The sequence below is a fragment of the Musca autumnalis genome, unplaced genomic scaffold, assembly GCF_047663935.1.
Source record: "Musca autumnalis isolate F117 unplaced genomic scaffold, ASM4766393v1 scaffold_5, whole genome shotgun sequence".
NCBI classification, from domain to species: domain Eukaryota; kingdom Metazoa; phylum Arthropoda; class Insecta; order Diptera; family Muscidae; genus Musca; species Musca autumnalis.
This window is the reverse complement of record NW_027412088.1, coordinates 55,972,582-55,992,594: the sequence shown is the minus strand read 5'-3', so window position 1 is coordinate 55,992,594 and position 20,013 is coordinate 55,972,582. Positions and strand designations below refer to the sequence as shown.

Sequence of the window (20,013 nt, the reverse complement as noted above, 5' to 3'; positions counted from 1 at the left end):
TGGGGGATTGCGGAGGAGTTTCATGATTTACTGACAATTGATAAGTTAAGCTCCACCATCACTGTTATATCACACGACGGTGTCTGGTTGAGTCCTCGACAAATATGTGTAGAGATGGCATGCAGCGCTGTTGTCGTGCTGTGCTGATTACGGAATCCATGCTGATGATCGGCAACTGGATAGCTATCTGACGCTGGGTTGGACTAAGTCCTCAAGGGTCTTTGCTACAGGCGACAAAAGCGTAATCGGCCTGTATGAGTCACTTTTCCTGGCATCCTCGCCTGGCTTCAGTCACAATGAGGGTGGCTAGCGACAAGTTGAGGACATAAGCGAGATACTCCACTCCCGGCTCATCCAGCTGCTTCAGCATTACCATCAAGAGAGATTCCATTAAGGCCCAACGTTGTGGATGATTTAGCGTTCCTGATGGCATTCGCAACATCATCCATTGTAAACTGTGGTGGTTCATCCTAGGCAGGAAAAGATCTGATGCGATGTAGTAATCTTTGCCCTGTCACTCTCGGTGTGCTCCACAAACTGCCGATTGAAATAACTAGCGCACCTCTTCGGGTCAGTCGACGTAACGTCGTCAAACATGACTGAGGTCCTGTCTTCCCTCCTTTCAGGATTTGAGAGTGACTTAACCGTTGCCCACAATTCACTTGTACCGGCTCCAATGCTGCAACTCTTCAGGTGATCTAACCACTTGTTCCGCCAATTCTCGCCGACCAGCCTGTTCATTTCCAGTGTCAGCTTCCTGACTCTGGCGTCATTGGTGTTGGCTCAGTGAAGCTTATAACGCTCATTTGCTAATACCGTCGCCTCTGCTGGGAAGCTTGGTCTTACTTAGGGTATTCGACCAGCAGGTATATGGCAAGCGACTTCACTGATGCCTCGAAACGTCCTTTCCGCTACCCGAACATTAGAACGATTGGGCAGTTCTCTGCAGTGGACTGTGGCACTCTTCTCTAATTCTGGTAGGGGCGTCCTCATTGACCGAACAAAGCGTAGAGCTGTCAATCTGCTCCGCCAGTGTTGAACCCCTCTGGTCGTTTCCGAGGACCGGATGCCACATCTCATGATGCGCATTAAAGTAACCAAAGACCAGACGGTTATGTCATTCCAAGAGCGGGCTATTGTTAGGCTCTTAGCCTGAGATACAGCTATTTATCGGCGATATGTATACGTTCACCAACTCTATCTTTGTAGTTCCACACCTGACTGCTACCCCCACGCATTCCATGCATGGGTGATTAGAGACAGGCTCTAGCGAGCTAGGTCTGCATTGAATATACTGGTGCAATAGGAAACCTAATCCCCGACCTCCACTTCTGATACGATCCTTCCTTAGCATGTTGTAACCATCAAAACGTTGTACGGTGCAGTTGTTGTTGAGCTTTGTTTCTTGCCCCGCTGCAACTTTGATATTCTTTCGAATCATGAAGTCCACTATTTCCTCGACCTTACCTCGGAGTCTATTGCAATTTAATTGCAAAAAGGATGAATTTTCTGGGATTGGAACAACAACGGCTGACAATTGCCGCAAGGAAAATTGCCTAATATAGATATGGATGTTCAGGATATACAATGTTTGTACAACTTACCCAAATCGACTCCATAATAACTGAAATGTATTTGGTCCATTGTCTTAAAGCATTATTGCGATAAGGCACATACCTGACTCTGTCAAAGTGTATGCCTCTTTAGAATAACGATCCACTTGATAGTCATGGATTTCGGTATGTAATGGAGTAATAAATATCATGAAATAAATACCTGATACACTCGACTAAATTCAAACTTCAATAAGTTGTGTGATATATTTATTTTAAGGTATCGTTAATTGTTTTTCTCTTTCTAGAAATCTCGCGTTTTTCGTTAAATCCAAAAGTTTACAACACTAATATGCTCCCCTCCAAAAAAGAGTGTGTCAAATTGTCTATGCATGCCAACAAACATAACAAAGCACCACACATTAAACAACAAAGAGAGAAATGTTTCACACATTCATTCGGTCTACTCTCCAGTGAGAAAGAGAGCAAATGGTTGTGAATTGCAGCACACATAATTTGTGTTTCAACTAAAGTTTACAATTCAGATACAAATCGTGATTCTTCAACGTAACAGCAAAACGACGCAAAGCGACGCTATAGCCGTAGCATATTTTACGCCTTAAAATAAAAGAAACAAAAAAAAAAAGAGTAGAAAAAGTAGAAAAAAGGAATAAATAAAATATAAATTATTTGCTTTGGGCAAATAAAAAAATAAATATTTCAAAACGAAAATAGAGCGAACGAGAGAACAAAGCGAGACAAACAAACGACGTTTTTTGTTTAAATTTGTTGGAATTTAAACTAAACAAATAATTCATGAAAACGTGAATTCATAAATTTATCGATTTTTTGTTGTTGCTTTTTTTCAAACCAAAAAGAAATTACGAAAGACCATCCGTAGCAAATAAACGACGCTTTATACGAAGTGTGTGTGCGAGTGTGGTGTGCGTTCGTGCGTGTGAGTGTGTTTATTATTTTTCGGTCGTCTCTTTTTTCACAACTTCGTACAGCGCGGTGGGTCGGTCGTTCGGTGTGTTATATTTGTTGTCTTTACCACAACGCGATTTAAACAAATGACAAATACGCGAATAATACCAATTAAGGTTATGTTGTAAAGAAGAAGAAAAAAGCAACAAAGCAAATGCAAAAAAATTGGCAATAAACCACCTTAGAGCAACCAACACCCTGGGAAAACTTGTAGTGGATTTTCCTTAAAAGTTTATCAAACAAAAAAGAAAAAAAAAACAAAATAGAAAAAGTGAAATTAAAAACACAAAGCAAAACTATGACAAATTGTTAATCCAAAGTTGAGCAAACTTTGGTTTTATTTCCTTGCAAGGAAAACACACAAACAAAATATTTGAAAGCAACAACATTTTTAACAACAACTAAATGGCTGCATTTTATAAATCTTTGACGAAAATTTGGACTTTTTAAGTTTTTCTTTTCGTTAGCCAACAAAACTTTCGCCAAAAGCGATTTAAACATTTCCATGTTAAGATATCGCCTTGTGTCGACTCATTTCTTAAAACAGCCGTAAATCAATTCAACTCGGTGAGAACTTCCAGAGAAACCAGAGTAGATTTGTAGTTATTTGTTTCACAAAAAATATTATTAAATATTGTTAACTATCTAAACAACAACAACAACCAATCAATCAAAAGCCAATACTTTGCCTTGAAAAGCCTAACAGTTTGCTGGAAAAACGTAAAAAGTTTGTTAAATGGCCTAAAAGTATGCTCTAAAACGGAAATAAGTAATAGGAAATAGCATTACAAGCACACCGGAAGGCAAAGAGCAGTGTAAAAAGGCGAAGAGAGTGTGAGGGCGAGAGAGTGGTTGTGTGTGAGTGCTCTGCAAAAAGCATCACCAGTACGACAGGGAGAGCCAAGAAGAGAGTTTCCGTTTGGAAAACTGCCAGAGAAAGTAAGCCCAAGGCAAAGGAACAAAGAGAGTGCTAGTGGGAGAGAGAACATAATAACCCTAATGAGCTATATAACTTACTAATCGATTGTGTCGTCTCCCAATTCCAAGCTTAATAGCCTTACCCAACAAAACATTCATTGCATTGTTCATTACAGTCATCGTCATTGGCCATTAGAATCAAACGCCAGGCAAGCCTAACACTACGGATATTTGCTTAGACCATAAAACCCAACAAAATCATCATTGTCATTGAGAATATAAACGAAGCTTAACTAATCAATTCGTTGTGCGGAGCATAGAACCCTTGCAACATCGTATATTGCTGTCATTGTCGGCATCTGCAACGCCATCTGTATTTGCTAATAAAATCAACCATAATTTCAAGCCACAACATCATCTAAGCCCACCCTTGTTGCTCTTCTGCGAATTTCTTTTACACAAGAGTTTCAATAATTTTGTCACAACGTATTCGTTAAAAGTTTTACGCTTCCTTAACGATTATAATTATCATTTAATTAGCGAAAATGTGCAGAGATCGCGATATGGTTTTGCCATAGATCAACGTAATCGCCAATACAAGGTTAAGAAAAAAATCAAAATTAAATAAAGAGGTGTCAACAAAAGCGACAACAACAAACCGCCTTAAAACTCTTAACTCTCCATTTGAGATATTGTTTGGTTTGATTGGAGAAAGAGATCTAATCTCAATAAAACACCATACATATATAGAAAATTGATTTTTCTATGCTGTGAATTAAAAAATCCACACAAAACCATGTGACTGTAATCGTAAAAATCTGTTCAACATAAAAACAAAAAACCATCTCAGCCGCCTTTTATAGAAAATTTTTGCAACGCCTAAAATCAGGCAACACTATTTTACCACAAGGGCCAGATAAGGAGACAGGAAATAATAACGGTGATTACTACATGAAAAAGGTGTGAATTTTCTTTTTCTAAGTGAAGGGAAAAAAGTTAATACCGCTCAGTTTGTGTGTGGGTGTTACCAGCAGTTTATGTGAGTGTGTGTGTGTGACATATATAACTAAAGAAAATAACTAAAAACGGGAGTAACATAAAAAAATCTTTACACTAAAACTAACGACTAAACATCGCATACGACGAATAACTACCGTTCGTTTACGTGAAAGAGAGAATACGAGAACAAAACGTGGGGAGTAGAAGTTTCGTTTCAACCCAACGAATCCTTCAACTCTAAAACTGAAATTATTTTTTTTTATTTTCGTTTTAAATTACCCGGATTTTTCGATTTAAGTTTTGTTTTGTACGGGCAACGCCAATTCCAATCATCAATTGGGTCCAGAGAAAAGGCAGCAAGATTGAAGACTTTGTGAGGAACTTGTGGAAGTCTGTTAAGGCTTGCTTTGTAAGTATTGCATATTTCTATTTTTACATTTTGATTTACATTAAGTACGTTTTTGACTTTCCTTATTCTAATGTTGATATATTTGCAAGTTGAAGAGTCTTCGGTATATAGAAACAAATTTATTATATGCTCGTGTTATTATACAACAATTTACATATATTTATGTGAAAAGGCACTGATTATCCCGAAGTAATAAAGGTTTTAATAAAGAAACCAAAGTAACATAATCTCTGCCTTATTTCCTGGTACTTTTAAGAATCTGACATGTGTTATCCATTGCGCAACAGGACATTTTTTGGATACGAAAGCTTCGTGGCTCACAAAGATCGTATAGGGCATCATCTGCACCTTAAAAGTAACGAATACACTCAATGCTTGTCTGCAACACACATTACAACATTTTTTGATGTGTCGTTCACAATGTAATTTTCTTGGCGACAGCCGAAATTTACCGTTGAGCTGTATTGTAAATATTTTTTTCTATATAACCTGATGTGTTATCCATTGCGTAACAGGACATATACATTTCATACGAGGGCTGCACGATAACTATCTGTACTAACAATGAAATATTTGCCATCAAAACTAGTTTTATTGTTTTCTTCAGTAGTCTCCAGCATGATTTATACACTTTATACGATTGGTGAATCTATGTTCCACTCCCATTGAGACACCTTCAAATCATGATTTTTGAAGGGTTTTACAGCATCTTCGGGCGACGAAAATCGTTGATCACGCCTTTTGTTCTGGATATGCTGGAATCAAATAAAGTCATTGGATCCCAAGACAGGGTTGTACGGCGGATAACCTATCAATTCCAAGTTTTGTCTGGCCAAAAAGACGCTGGTTTGAATCGATGCATTGTCATTATGCAGAAAGATTTGTCTTGTAGTGTACCACTCAGAATTAAACGTACTACATTTGTCAAGCCGTATAGTCGCCATACGGTCAGTTTGCCGAAGAAACAGGCGACCATTTGCTTTGAAGGTCTTCTTCCATGAACAGCTTTCGTTGGATTTGGAAAAAAACATTTGGGAAAAAATAATTAGGAGGCTTTGTCGACAGCTTCTTACCGTCAGCATTAAAAGCATTTTTGTAGGTGACAAAATAACTTTTGTAAGAATAGATTTCCAATCGCACCGATCTCTGTTTTACTTCTCAAAATGTGGATGCCATGCCGGAGTTTTGGCCTCCCTTGGGGCATATAACGTCGAGTGCCTCTTATTCATATGTTTTTCTGGCTGGGGCATCTTTATACATCCTTTTGACACGGCTCAGTCAACACAATCGTTGTAGCTCGAAACCTTTTACTATAGCTTTGTTCCAGAACCTGCAAGAAGCTACTTTTTTTATTCGATAGCATTTTTCCCTTTATGTTTTCGGAAAAAATAGTAAAAATTAGTAGATTCTTGCAGTTCTGGAACAGACCATATATCGATGTCGTTTGGTTGGTACAACTCGTGGTTCGTTCGTTGTCGGTATTCGTAGTTGACTTTTGTCTGGATTGAAAAACGTATAATCGATTATCATGTGATCGATTTTCGAGTTTGCCCGTAAATGGTTGACTTGGCGGTTTTAGAATTTCAAAAAGAAACTCGAAAATCGGCGGACGGTCGTTTATAATCAATTTTCTTCGGTAATGAAAAAGTTGAAAATCTAGTTTTAAGACAACTGAAATAGTCGCCAGACCGAAAAACCGCATTTTTAGTTTTGGACCAAAATCGAAAAGTCGATTATTGCTTTCCCATTACCTATCCGTAGCTCGTCTTGATCGCCCTACGATTTTTTTTATTTGTTGTATATAGTGCTTAGCATCTCGTATGATATTTTCCAGCAAGATGCTAAATATGCCACAATATAGACTGTCACCTTGTCTGAAAACTCGTTTGGTATTGAAAGCCTCGGAGAGGTTTTTTTCAATTTTGTCTGTCAATCTTGTGTCAGTTAATATTTTTTTAATAATTGTATTAATTTTGCATGATTACCAAACACAGACATAACTTGGAATACCTTTGATTCCCCTTTATAGCCAATAAATAGGTGATATGTATCGATCTGTTTTTCAGATTTCTCTACGATTTGGCGTAGAGTGAAGGTTTGGTCTACTGTAGATTTTTCAGGTCTACAACCCCATTGGTATGGACCGATTATTCAATTGGCCATAGGTTTTGTCCATTCACACAATACGCCCGACAGCACTGTATATGCGATGGGTAGAAGATTTGCCTTTGTAGTTGGCACAAACCGTCTCGTCTCCTTTGTTGTGCATAGGACATAGCAGACTGAGGTTCCAATGGTTGGGTATGCATTCCTCCAACTAAATTTGATCATACTTTTCCAATATGTCATCACGGGTCTTGAACAGTTCGGCAGGCAGTCCATCAGATCTTGTTGCTGCCCTATTGTTCTTCAGAGGATTTATTGATGACTTGACCTCACTTTGGCTAGGTGGTAAACACTCAATGCTGTCGTTTGGTATTGGTTCTAGGGTATCTTCATTGTTGTCCATATTCGATACCAAAAACTTGATGAAATGTTTCTTCCAGAGGCTCAGTACCCTATCTGCATCAGTTACTAGGCTTCTTTTCTCATCTTTGCACGGGAAAGTACCTGCACCATTCATTCTGATTCCTGAACATCTCGAGTCTCTCATGCCCACATTTTTTGATCTTTCTTCTTCCTTCTGAAAATACTTTTCTTCCGATATTTGTCCTTAGCGCTTCGTGTTGCTGGGTTGCTCCCATTGCCGCATTCTTCTTAGGGATACAGAAAATCGATTACGGTAAATCGATTATTAGCCGACTATTGACTGTGCGAAAACCAGATAATCGATTATTTTTAATCTACCTTCGAAAGACGGAGTCAACTATTATTAATCGTAGTCGTCTACATCGTGTTGTAGACTATTAGTCGTAGTTGACTATTGGGTGTGCTAAAATCGCTAAAATCACGGATCGCATCAAAGAAGATGGTAGATTATATTCGATTATAATCGGTTTTCGACAGTTAACGAATAATCGAAAGTCGACTTTTGGAACACTTCCAAATAATCGACTAACCAAATAATCGAAAAACCGATTATTGCAGTTCACTTTGTATCCCTAGTTCTTCTCTCCAGTAGTTTTAGGACACTCCCGATCGTACCATGGTTTTTGCGGCAGTATGAAGAGAGTGGGCTATTCATTGCCATTGCGCTTCCACATCATCGGTGCAAGTAGTGCCATCTTCCAGCATTTGGGTTAGTTGAGCGGAGTAGGCTTGCGTTCGCTCCTCGAATCGATCGCACATCTAACGCACTGTAAAAGTGTCTTCCGTCTATTATCTGGTTTCGGGTTTTCCCATCTGGAGACATCCACGTGGCCTTGTGTATGTCTAGCTGTTGGAACCGGGTGATAGCTCGACGGTTTTTTGGCGCAGAAATATCGACCAGCCTTATTCCGTTGTCAAATGTCACATTATGAATGCTGAACTTGCCGCACGTGAAGCCAAATGTATTTTTCTTCACAATTTTAGTACTCAAATATCCTAGAAACAACTTGCTGTCATGGCCAGGGCAGCAGTCATATTATCCTTGGTCTGTTCGTCCTTCTCTTCGGTAGGCCATTGGTACAGATGAGACTGGTGTTAGAGAACTTTCCGTACAAAAAGGATTGTGGGAATTCTCTCATGAATCGGAGTGAAACTGGAGAACAGGTTCTTAAGCTTCCGCAATGTGTAATCGTTTGTGATCTTTACGTCTGCCCGATTCCATTACACTTCCTGTAAGCCAAAATATCAGCTTTGTGCTTATCAAGGGCGTTTTGGAAATTTTATTTAATTTTGGGAGTCACTCCTTTCGATAGTTCCAATGACAACCTGTCAATTTTGTTGGGCACTGTATGACTTTTAGAGCTTTTGGGTAATTATGCCAAGAATTATTGACATGCCCATAAGAAAATAAAAACAACTGCAGAAATTTTGTCAGGGAGTTAACAGAAAAAGTTATCCGGTAGTGTCAATCATCGAAGTTTTAGAGAAATATTACGATGTTCAAGAATTGAACCAATGACTGCAAAGTTTGGGCAAAACTAATTCTCCGATTATGAGTAGGTGAGCAGATGTGTTATCCATTGCATGACAGGACATATTAAACTGTGAATTTTGCCAATGTTACAAAAATAATTTTTCCTGCAACGGAAGGAGGCAAGGTACGAGGTGCACTAAAAAGCTTCTGGCCCAGGCATCACGCATTGTCGCCAGAAGACCTTTTTTGGAGAGTTTGGTAGTTTTTAGCCTAAGCGTACTCTCACACATCGATTCAAACCAGCGCCTGTTTGACCGGAAAAAAAAAAACGTGGAGTTGATGGGTATGCGCGGTACAGCCCTGACTGGGGATCCAATGACATCATCTGATTCCAGCACATGAAGGCGTGATCAACAATTTTCGTCGCCAGTATATGCTGTAAAAGCGTTCAAAAACCATGTTTTGGATGTGTCTCAATCAAGCCACTGTAAACAACCCAACATTTGGTCGTATGTCAAACTGTCCTGAGTACGCTTAGGCTAAAAACTGTCAAACTTTCCCAAAAAAGTCGAATGACGCCTGCGTGGCCAGAAGGTTTTTTTAGTGCCCCACGTAAAATATTATACATTGTGGCATGACCGAAAATAAATTTTATGTCTCCATAGAAGGTAGTAGGAGATAAATAGATCTAGGTAAAAATCTATACCAAAGATCTGCTTATAGGACAAAAGTTCTGTTTTGGTCTACCTAATTAAGTACGCAGGTAGTACAATAGTAATATCAGCCTTCGACGCAGTGCATTACGTACATTCATATATCATCATTATTACTTCTTCACGATGACAAATACAAAATTGCTTGCAACAGCAACTCAACCTTGAGCTAATTATTTTCTATAATCATTAAACATATCAAAGGGTGTTATTAATAATGACATCAATTATTAATCAATTTCTCAATAAACCACAACACCGCCACAAGTTCCAAAGCACTGCAAATGCGTTTGTAATTGTCAGTGATTTAAGTTTTTTGTTTATGGTTTTCCGACACACACACACATTTACGCCCAGATAAACTCCAATTTCATCAACTTTAATTATAAACAAATAAGCACAAGCATTTTGTGCATTATTTATAAAATTTGCCATTAAAGGCAACACTTGTGACACACAACACGAAAGAAGAAACAAAAAACTTTAGCCATCACCTAAATTGTAGTTTGCAAGTGAATGACCCCACCACTCGCTCTGCACACTGTGTAAATGCTTTTGTGTGTGTTATTAATTATTTAAAGCCTAAAAGTAGGCTATTATTTTCATGTGTGCCATGACTTTTAAAACTAGGCAACGTTTATTCGAACATTTAATGGCTTTATTTATGTGATGACCCCCCATTTAAATTGGTATTAATTTTTTGGGATCCATGAACAGAAAAAAAAAAATTGGAAATTATATGAATAAATTTCAGATGGCCATATCGTTAAAAGGATAATTTTTAGAAAATTGTTAATAGATAAATTGTATTTTAATGAACTCAAATTAAACCAAAAAAAAAAAATAGAATTCCGTAGAGCATGACAACAAAAAATATATTTTCGAAAGGGTCAAAGTGAAAATTCTATGATATCAAGGACTCCGAATTGTATTTCAAATCAATAGTACGTGGACTTTTTTTGGCAGAGTCCAAATGACTCACAGCAGTAAAGTAAATACTTCCATACTGAACTAATACTGAAATTTCACAAGGAATCAGTCTAAAGTACAATACAATACCAGTTCTTGTTTTGGTACGAAAACTTTCTGACCTAGGCAAGACACAGTGCCGCCAGGCGTCATTTGAATTTTTTTTGGAAAGTTTGTAGCCTAAAGCGTACTCAGGACATTTTAACATACGACCATGTGTTGGGTTGTTTACAGTGACTTGAAAAAATCGAATTTGTTTGTCAACATTTTGGTCCGATAATTTTTCAAAATTTTCGACGCAAGAGTGCATCGATCAAATTAAATCTTTATATGTGGATAAAGGACCATCCTATAGCACTATGAAAAACTGGTTTAATGAATTCAATCGTGGCCGACACTCGCCAAAAAACGATGGTCGTGAGGGTAGCCAAAAATTGGACGTTGTGCCACAAAAAAAAAGCCGTGCGTGAACGGATAGTGCAAGATCGCCATGTTGTGTACCGTGGGATAGAGGCACCAACATTTGATATTGCATGAACACCTGGCTGCAAAAATGGATTATTTCGCTAGATCCAGCAAAATTGGTTAATCGCTCAAAAAAAGTCTCTTGTGCATTGGTGCAAAGAAGTTGTGAATAAAAGCAATGGCGGAGCTTCAAACGGCATTTATAAGATCGCCACAGACGACGAATCTTGGATCTATGCTTAGGAGCCCGAAACAAAACAGTAATCGACCGTTTGGGTCTTTGAAAGCGAGCCAAATCCTACGAAAGTTGTTCATGGAAGAAACACTTCGAAGCAAATGGTCGCCTGTTTCTTCGGCAAAACCGACTGGGTGGCGAATATACGGCTTGAGAAATGTAGGACGGTTAATTCTAAGTGTTACATTATAATTTGTTTGCCCGAAGTCTCCTGAGAAATTCGAAAAACCAACCAAAGATGACGAATCATTCTGCATCATGACAGTGCGAGCTCTCAAACCAGCGCCTGTTTGACCGGACAAAACGTGGAATTGATGTGTCATGCGTCGTAAAGCCGTGACTGGGGATCCAATGACATCATTTGATTCCAGTATATCAAGAAAAAAGGCTTGGTTAACGGTTTAATGAATTCAATCGTGGCCGACACTCGCCAAAAAACGATGGTCGTGAGGGTAGCCCAAAATTGGACGTTATGCCACAAAAAAAAGCCGTGCGTGAACGGATAGTGCAAGATCGCCATGTTGTGTACCGTGGGATAGAGGCACCAACATTTGATATTGCATGAACACCTAGCTGCAAAAATGGATTTTTTTCGCTAGATCCAGCAAAATTGGTTAATCGCTCTAAAAAGTCTTTTGTGCATTGGTGCAAAGAAATTTTTAATAAAAAAGATCGCGGTGCTTCAACTGACATTTCTAAGATCGTCACATACGACGAATCTTGAATCTATGCTTAGGAGCCCGAAACAAAACAGGAATCGACCGTTTGGGTCTTCGAAAGCGAGCCAAATCCAACGAAAGTTGTTCATGGAAGAAACACTTCGAAGCAAATGGTTGCCTGTTTCTTCGGCAAAACCGACCGTGTGGCGACTATACGGCTTGAGAAATGTAGGACGGTTAATTCTGAGTGTTACACTATAATTTGTTTGCCTGAAGTCTCCTGAGAAATTCGAAAAACGAACAAGAGAAGACGAATCATTCTACATCATGACAGTGCGAGCTCTCACACATCGATTGAAAGCAGCGCCTGTTTGACTGGACAAAACGTGGAATTGATGGGTCATGCGCCGTAAAGCCGTGACTGGGGATACAATGACTTCATTTGATCCCAGCACATCAAGAAAAAAGGCGTGGTCAACGATTTTGCCAGAAGATACTGTAAAAGAGTTCAAAAGCCATGTTGTGGAGGTGTCTCAATCAAGGCACTGTAAACAACCTAACACATGGTCATATATGAAACTGTCCTGACTACGCTTAGGCTAAAAACTGTGAAACTTTCCAAAAAATGTCAAATCATGCCTGGCGACACTGCGTGTTGCCTAGGCCAGAAAGTTTTATAGTGCCCGTATAGATTACATTTAACGGTAGCATCAGATTTCATTAATTTTTAGGGTTGTGATTAAATTGCTTGTTGCACCGTAGTATGAGCTCCCGGGTATCAAAAACACTCCCAGACAAAATGTTTCTATATGGTACATCCTGATTTAAGCTATATTGAATGTCTTGACCATACGTATATTTTTAACAAAATTGACTGTAATTTTGCGTAAAATTCTCTTGTATTCCCCGATTTTCAGCACATATTCAGATGTGTTATCCATTGCGTAACAGGACATACATAACTATGAAGTTTTGCAAAGCAATAAAAATAACCTTTTTTGAATCGAAAGAGGGCGATTTAAAATATATGAATTGTGATCAGACCGAAACCATTAAGGGGTTATGTTCATGGAGAAAGTTACAGGACACTTCCTACAAATTGCAAAACAAATTGCATTTGGAAGTGAAAAAGTTCGATGACAAGCCACTCCACAGCCGATATGTTTGATGAGTCGCACTAGCGGCGAAACTGGTCACATTATGGTGGTTGTGTGGGTTCGAATCGTCGACTTTCCTTTTTCACTTGCACAAAATCATGCACCATTAAGCTCAAATCTAACGAGAAATTAATTAAAGTTAATATTAAAAAATTGTCTTCGCCGCAACAGGCAAATTTTTCAAATAATTTTTTTAGTTAAAATTTAAATTTTGACTTTGACCACCATTATTTTAATGGATATTTTTACTTCCGTTTGGCTTAAGAACAAGATAATTAGGTTCTTAATGATATAAATAAAATATATATATAAAATATATGCTGATTGGTTTATTCATGTTTAGCTACAGCGGGCACGCAAACCGCTTTAGTAAAAACAGTGTTTCGTAGGCGGCCGAAAGTAGTTAAAGGTGTGACCTTTTAGAAGAAAACAAATCTTCTAAAAAAACTTGGTAGATTTCTTGTAAAAATTCATGAACAATTATATTACATAATCAGATGTGTTATCCATTGAGTAACAGGACATATAAAGATAAGATTTTCCAAAGAATAACATTTTCCCTTATTGGAAGTTAAAGCCTTATACATACATTGTAGGATATTCAGACCGAAAAGGAAGTTCATTTATATCCCCATAAACTGTAGTAGGAATCACCCGTTCGTGTGATCTTTTCTTAAAACAAATAAAAAGTATCAGTTGGCTTTGCCGACAGAGGTATACCCTCAGCCTGTGTGAATGATAACACCTTCTTCCCAAAAAAACCTATATACAGGGTTGCCCATATTCGACGGACCCATCTGGCAACGCCATAACTTTTGACAGAGATGTCACATCGCTTAATGACATACCGCGTTTGAAGCGTCAGTCCAAGCAGATTTTTACCATGAACCAATACACGCCACGCGAGCGCTCTGAAATAGTTGAAATTTACATTCAACAGAAGAAGTCAATTGTGAAAACTCAACGTGCTTTTAAAACATTAAAAAATGTGAGAAGTGCGCCTTCTAAGAACACCATTAAGCGTTTATACGAAAAATTTTCGACTGGTAAGGCTCTTTCTAATCCGAAGAGGCCAAATAAAAATCGACCAAGGCGATCGGCCGAGAATATCGCTGCCGTACGAGCCAGTGTTGAGAGGTCCCCAAGAACATCCCAAAAACGCCGTTCTCAGCAGTTGGGCATGATTTGACGCCGCCTGACTTCTTCTTGTGGGGATATTTGAAGTCAAAGGTTTACGTTAACAAGCCAAGGACCGTAGAAGAGCTCAAGGACAACATTCGTGAAGAAATAGCCGCTATTCCGGCCGAAATGTTGGCAAAAACGATGGAAAATGCTGCAAAAAGGGCACAATACGTCATCAACGCCAGAGGCGGCCATTTGAGAGATATCATATTCAAAAATTGATGTAAACAAATCTACTTGGAACAAATTAAATGATTAACATTGCCAACCGCCAAATTTTTATTTTTTTCTTTGAGTTTTTAAAAAAACATGGGTCCGTCGAATATGGGCAACCCTGTATTTAGGGGTTCTTCAGAACTTGCCGACGAAGATATAGATTAGAATAAAATCTTTAAAAGTTTTGCGGGGGAAGTACCTAAAGGAATGGATAGACATAGTTCCTTTTGGAGGTGTGTCTTATCGTGGGAGTCATTCCTTTCGATAGGACCATTATATCATGAAACATGCGATTGCGCATGAAAAATATCATATCGCTACTAGGAGAACTTTCGGTAAAAATTTCCATAGGATTCTCGCAAAGACCCTTAAACGCACTTAAACGAAAATGTTGATCATTTGTGTTGGTGGTACCCTAAGAAATGGACCGATAGGGCCCACTTTTGAACATAAACAAAGTTTGGGCAAAATATTTCGACATCCAAAGTTTGCACCAGATCGATTGCTTCATAATAGAGATATTGCGCCTACCATTTTAGCGAATATTTTCGAACTTTTCTGGGGAAGGTACAGGAAGGAGTGGACCTATAATTATTACGATATGCAAAGTATGGACCAACGTAGTATACGCTTCGAGAGTTGACGTACACAGCAAGCCACAACACATGCTGGCCGTAGGATTTTTTTGCAGCTTTCGGGTCATTTTCTCAAGAAGTGTGGACTTGCCACTTGCCAAATACAAGTTGTTACAACAAAAATCAAAAGGGTTCGAGATGAGGTCTTAAACTGCACTTTTCCGAAATGATGTGTAGGAGGTACCCGAAGGAGTGAGCCGTGGGACAAGATATTACGAAAGCCACATTTTGAAACAAGTCGGTTAATCCGCTCGAAAGTTATTGTGCGCTCCAACCATCCAGCCAGACAGACGGACGATTTTTCATAGGTGGTCATTTGTCAGAACACTGTGCAATATCTTTCAACAAAAATTCCGAAGATAGCTCAAGGTATGACCTTTCAGATAAATAGAAATTATCTAAAAAAAGTTTAATAAATTTCTTGTAAAAAATCATGAAAAATATTTTTTTCGAGGATCGTTTAGAAACTTTTATTGAAGATAGTCCTTGAGAACCTGTATACAACTACGCAATGTTTTTCGTGGCCGAGTCCTTAATTCCGGACATGATGGCGTCCGAAAGCTCTATAAAATCTTAAGATAAACAACAATTTAAATGAAATTCTAAAAATGTACAATGTCGACTCGTTTCTTCAGGTTGCGCTTAAACCCATTTTAAGGTCACTTCGGGGATAGTATTGAAATGCCTGGAGGAGTTTAGTGACCAAATGATATCTTGGCTTGTCGGAGCACCAAACTCTCCTCGCTTTCACACCTTAGTGAATCACATTGTTTATTTTGTTTCTATTCTGTCCTTTTCGGCCTTAGAATTAAAGCCCGCCCCAAAACCTTGCAATTTCAAACGAATTTGTAATAATTTATTTACAAATTTATTTATAGTTTAAGGAAATGAATACCTGTAATTTATAAATAACAATTCATAATTAGCTGATGGTATTGCATGTATTTCACTATAATTATAACCTCAGCATTTATGCTAACGAGGGTATATACACTTTCATACGGGCAAAATGTGCTTCATCGAAATAATGGTTTTAGACCCCAAGTATGTTTGGACGAAATGTGTTTCAGACAATTTGGAGTTGATTTAGCAATGTCCGCCCGTCTGTCTGTCTGGCTGGCTGGTGCACACGATAACTATCGAACGAATGAACCGATTTGGTCCAAAATTTGGCTTTCGTAATATTTTGCCCAAACTTAGTTTAAGTTCGAAGATGGGCTATATCGGTCCACTCCTTCAGGTACCTCCCACATAAAAGTTCGAAAATGTTCGGAAAATTTGTGCGCACGATAACTCTTGAAGGGAGTAACCGAATTTGTCCATACTTTGCACATACTGAAATGTGTACCAGACTTAGATAAGGATTCAATATGGACTCAATCGGTCCACTCCTTCGGGTACCTCCCACACAAAATTTCGGAAAAGTTCAGTTTAGGGAATCGCTTTGATTTTTGTTTTAGCAACTTGTATTCACTGCCCCACATACGACGGTACAAGTATCATTAGGGGCAAGTCCATACTTTCTGAGAAAATAGCATGAAAGTTACAAAAAACCACTATGACACCGTGTGAGGTGGTTGGAGAGCAAGATAACTCTAGAACGGATCTGCCGATTCGGTCCAAAATATGGCCTTAGTAATATTTTGTCCAAACATAGTATAAGTTGGAGGATATGCCATATCGGTCAACTCCTTCAGGTACCTGCCCCACAAAAGTTCAACAATGTTCGGAAAAATTGTTCGTACGGTAACTCTTGAAGGGAGTGGCCGAATTGGTCCATACTTTACACATCCTAATATATCTACCAGATAAAAGTAAAAGTATTTTCAGGGGCAAGTCCATACTTCTTGAGCAAACAGCCCGAAGGGTCTAAATACCCCATAGGCACCATATGTAGTGGCTGGAGATCCACTTCCATAATGGTCAATGTCGATCCATTCCTTTTAGTATCTCCTACGCAAAACTTTTCATCCTTAATCCGAATCAACATTTTTGTCGGTTCAAACGCCCAACATTTTTAAAAGCCCCTAAATTAGGGTGGGGCGATTTGTGTGGAAGCAAAAAAACCTTAATGAGCCCTTCGCGATTCTGATTCCTGGGATTGAACTGAGCAAAAAAGTCCACTTGACCATATATCTACCGTGAAAATCGAGTCTCCCGATTTTGACTTTAAGTTTTTTATTGACGTTTTTTGGATATTTTGGCATATAACAGCCAAACCATTGGGATTTTCGATCCAACACAAAGACAAACATTGTAGCCAAGACAGTAATTGAAAACTCTCTAATACATCGCAAAAGCATTGGAATGCTCCTTCAGGCAGTTTTGGCCTTAAGAATGTGCAAACTTCTCGGAAAATGTCGATAAATGACATTGTGCTACAAAATTTGACCCGAAAAATATTCAAGTGTTCTGATGCAAAATTATATCGTGTTGGGATCCATGGACAACGACAATGCCTTTATTTCGTTTGGGTCACTTCGTTTTATTTTTTTATAACGGTAAAAGTAGTGAAAATCTGGGTTTCTTACATTTTCAAATTTAAACGGGCATATCTTATTTTTTCCACAATGGATTTCTTTTGATCCTTCTTCCTTTTAAAGGGGTGAATAATGTCTATTGAATAAGCTATTATTGGTTTAAATCGGTTAAAAAATGGCTAAGTTATAGTGGTTTATGTCTGAAAAACCCCACAAAAAACCTATAAAGGAATTTCTTATAATTTTCAAAAATATAATGTTTTTTTCTTTTGTTCAATATTTATTTTGAAAATTATGAGAAATTCCTTTATAGGTTTTTTGTGGGGTTTTTCAGACATAAACCACTTTTTTACTTGTTATTGTAGCATCTTGTATCCACGGCCCCCATATGGCGGTACAAGTTTCATCAGTGGCAAAATCGTACTTCCTGAGAAAATAGCCTGAAAGCTTCAAAAAAACCTACGACAGCGTGTGTAGTGGTTGTGGCGCAAAATAACTCTCGAACGGATCTGTATTGTAAGAAGAATCAATCATAACTTATGTTGGGTTCCGGGTCACTGCAACATTGAAGGACGAAGTGGGGTGTCGCGTATCAGAGTCACATTATAATATAATTGATTGTTCCGTCAAACCACCCTTGTGCCACTTCATGCGACAGGTAGAACAGAGATATTGGGATAAGGCTAGCCAGATGTGACACCATCAACCAAGATTTAAGGTTCTGGTTATGCTCTCCAAACACAGAGCTACTTCTTTACTTTCTCTGAAGAATTTAATCACGAGCCACTGAAATATCATGTCGATATCTTGGAAATACCGACTACAGCAGTCTATGCGAAAATGAGATCTGAGAAAGATCTGAATTGTCAAAGGTCTTTAATCCAACCAAGCAAAATGTATTATCTTTCCAAACTTAAAATAAGTTACAAGATGATTTTAGCCATCTCCGACGAGTATCTGCCCTGCAAAAGTTAACAAAATTCGATAAGTGCAGTTTTAAAGCTGTTCGCAAATCCTTGTGAAGTTTTTACCGAATTTAGTTCAATTTCCTTGTGGTCCTGTTTACCACAACAATGTTTTTAGTGAGCAAGCCAGGACATCTTTATGATAGCTACATACATTTCAAACGCCTTGAGAAGTTTAACAACCGCTGACAAATGCAACATTATCTTGTCGGAGTATCGGACTTATGTTTTTTTTTTTGCATAATATAGTGAACCAAATTTTTTTCTGTTATTTTCTGCTATTGTACCCTTAGAAACAAATCCCTCTGATACCTACCCATTTACAATTAATTTGCAATAATTTATTTACAAATTTAATCATAGTTTAAGGATACTTAACCCACTAACCCTGTGATACTTAACCCACTTAAAGCCACTGGTCGTTTAAACGCCACAAAAAATGTTTGCAAAAATTGACGTAAAAATCGGATATTTTCGCAAATTGTTTCGGTTTTTTTTTTTGCATTTTGTTATAGTATTGCCTGTTACCTATCATTCCACGCTTATAAAGCTTCGTTTGGTCCATGCATTTCCACGCAATTGGCCTAAAACGCAAGCAATTCAGAAAAATCGAATTTTTTGTATTTTTCAACTTTTGATGAAAAATTTGAATATACGTTAAAAATTTAATCATAAATGTTACATTCATATAAAGTCAGGGATTTGTTAGGAATATAGTAAAACCAAGATATTGTAATGCAAGAATACACAGATATTACACTTCTAAGTTATCGGCATTTTTAAAAGAAGGCCCGATTACAGGAAAACTAAAAAAATATTTATTTAAAAAATGCTTAAAAAAACGCCAAAATATCATTTTCATATAAAACGTTAAGTTATCGCGCAAAACATCTCGGCGCTAAGTGGGTTAATTAACATTTTATACCTTGTTATTGTAGGTATATCATGTAAGAGTATTTCGTTATAATTTTGAATATCATTTAACACTTTTTAACGCTATTAATTAACAGTTTCCGCAAAATTGCTATTATAACTGTTTCACAGCATTCAAATAATTAGTTATTGTGATTTATTAAGTTATTGTTGTGGTTATTGAAAAAAAAAATTAACATAAGCGATAAGCGGATCTGGTTAAGATAATTACTTTATTTGCAAACCAAAACGATACAATGAAATTTTAAACAATTGTTTTTACTTTGTTTTTGAAAGGGCGAACTAAATAAAATAGAATGGAAACAAAATAGATTATAAACATTAAAAAAGTATCAGTCGGCTTTGCCGACTTTGGCTGTTTGAATTGAAGCTATCATCTAGTAACAATATCGAATCGAATACCGGCCTCGCAACCAAAACCCTTTTCCCCAATAATTATGTATATAGGAAATTTTCAAATTGTTTGGCCCTTTTTGGACGTATGAACTTGTCGACAAAAATATATATCGCTCATTTACTCAAAGAGTGGCATAAC

The 20,013-nt window shown here is 37.9% G+C and overlaps 1 protein-coding gene across 4 annotated transcripts in view; it reads left to right on the top strand.

Annotated features, from left to right (window-relative positions):
* The first annotated feature begins 2,079 nt into the window (after positions 1-2,079).
* The window catches only part of LOC141387647 (uncharacterized), a 153,621-nt gene continuing 135,687 nt past the window's right edge, over positions 2,080-20,013 (top strand). For 2 of the 4 annotated variants that reach the window (XM_073957605.1, XM_073957608.1), the window contains exons 1-2: positions 2,095-3,479; positions 3,999-4,866. The gene's annotated coding sequence lies outside the window, so the exon portion shown is untranslated. Of the gene's footprint in view, positions 4,867-20,013 lie in introns of all 4 variants that reach the window. The other 2 variants (XM_073957604.1, XM_073957606.1) reach the window with 1 other exon arrangement.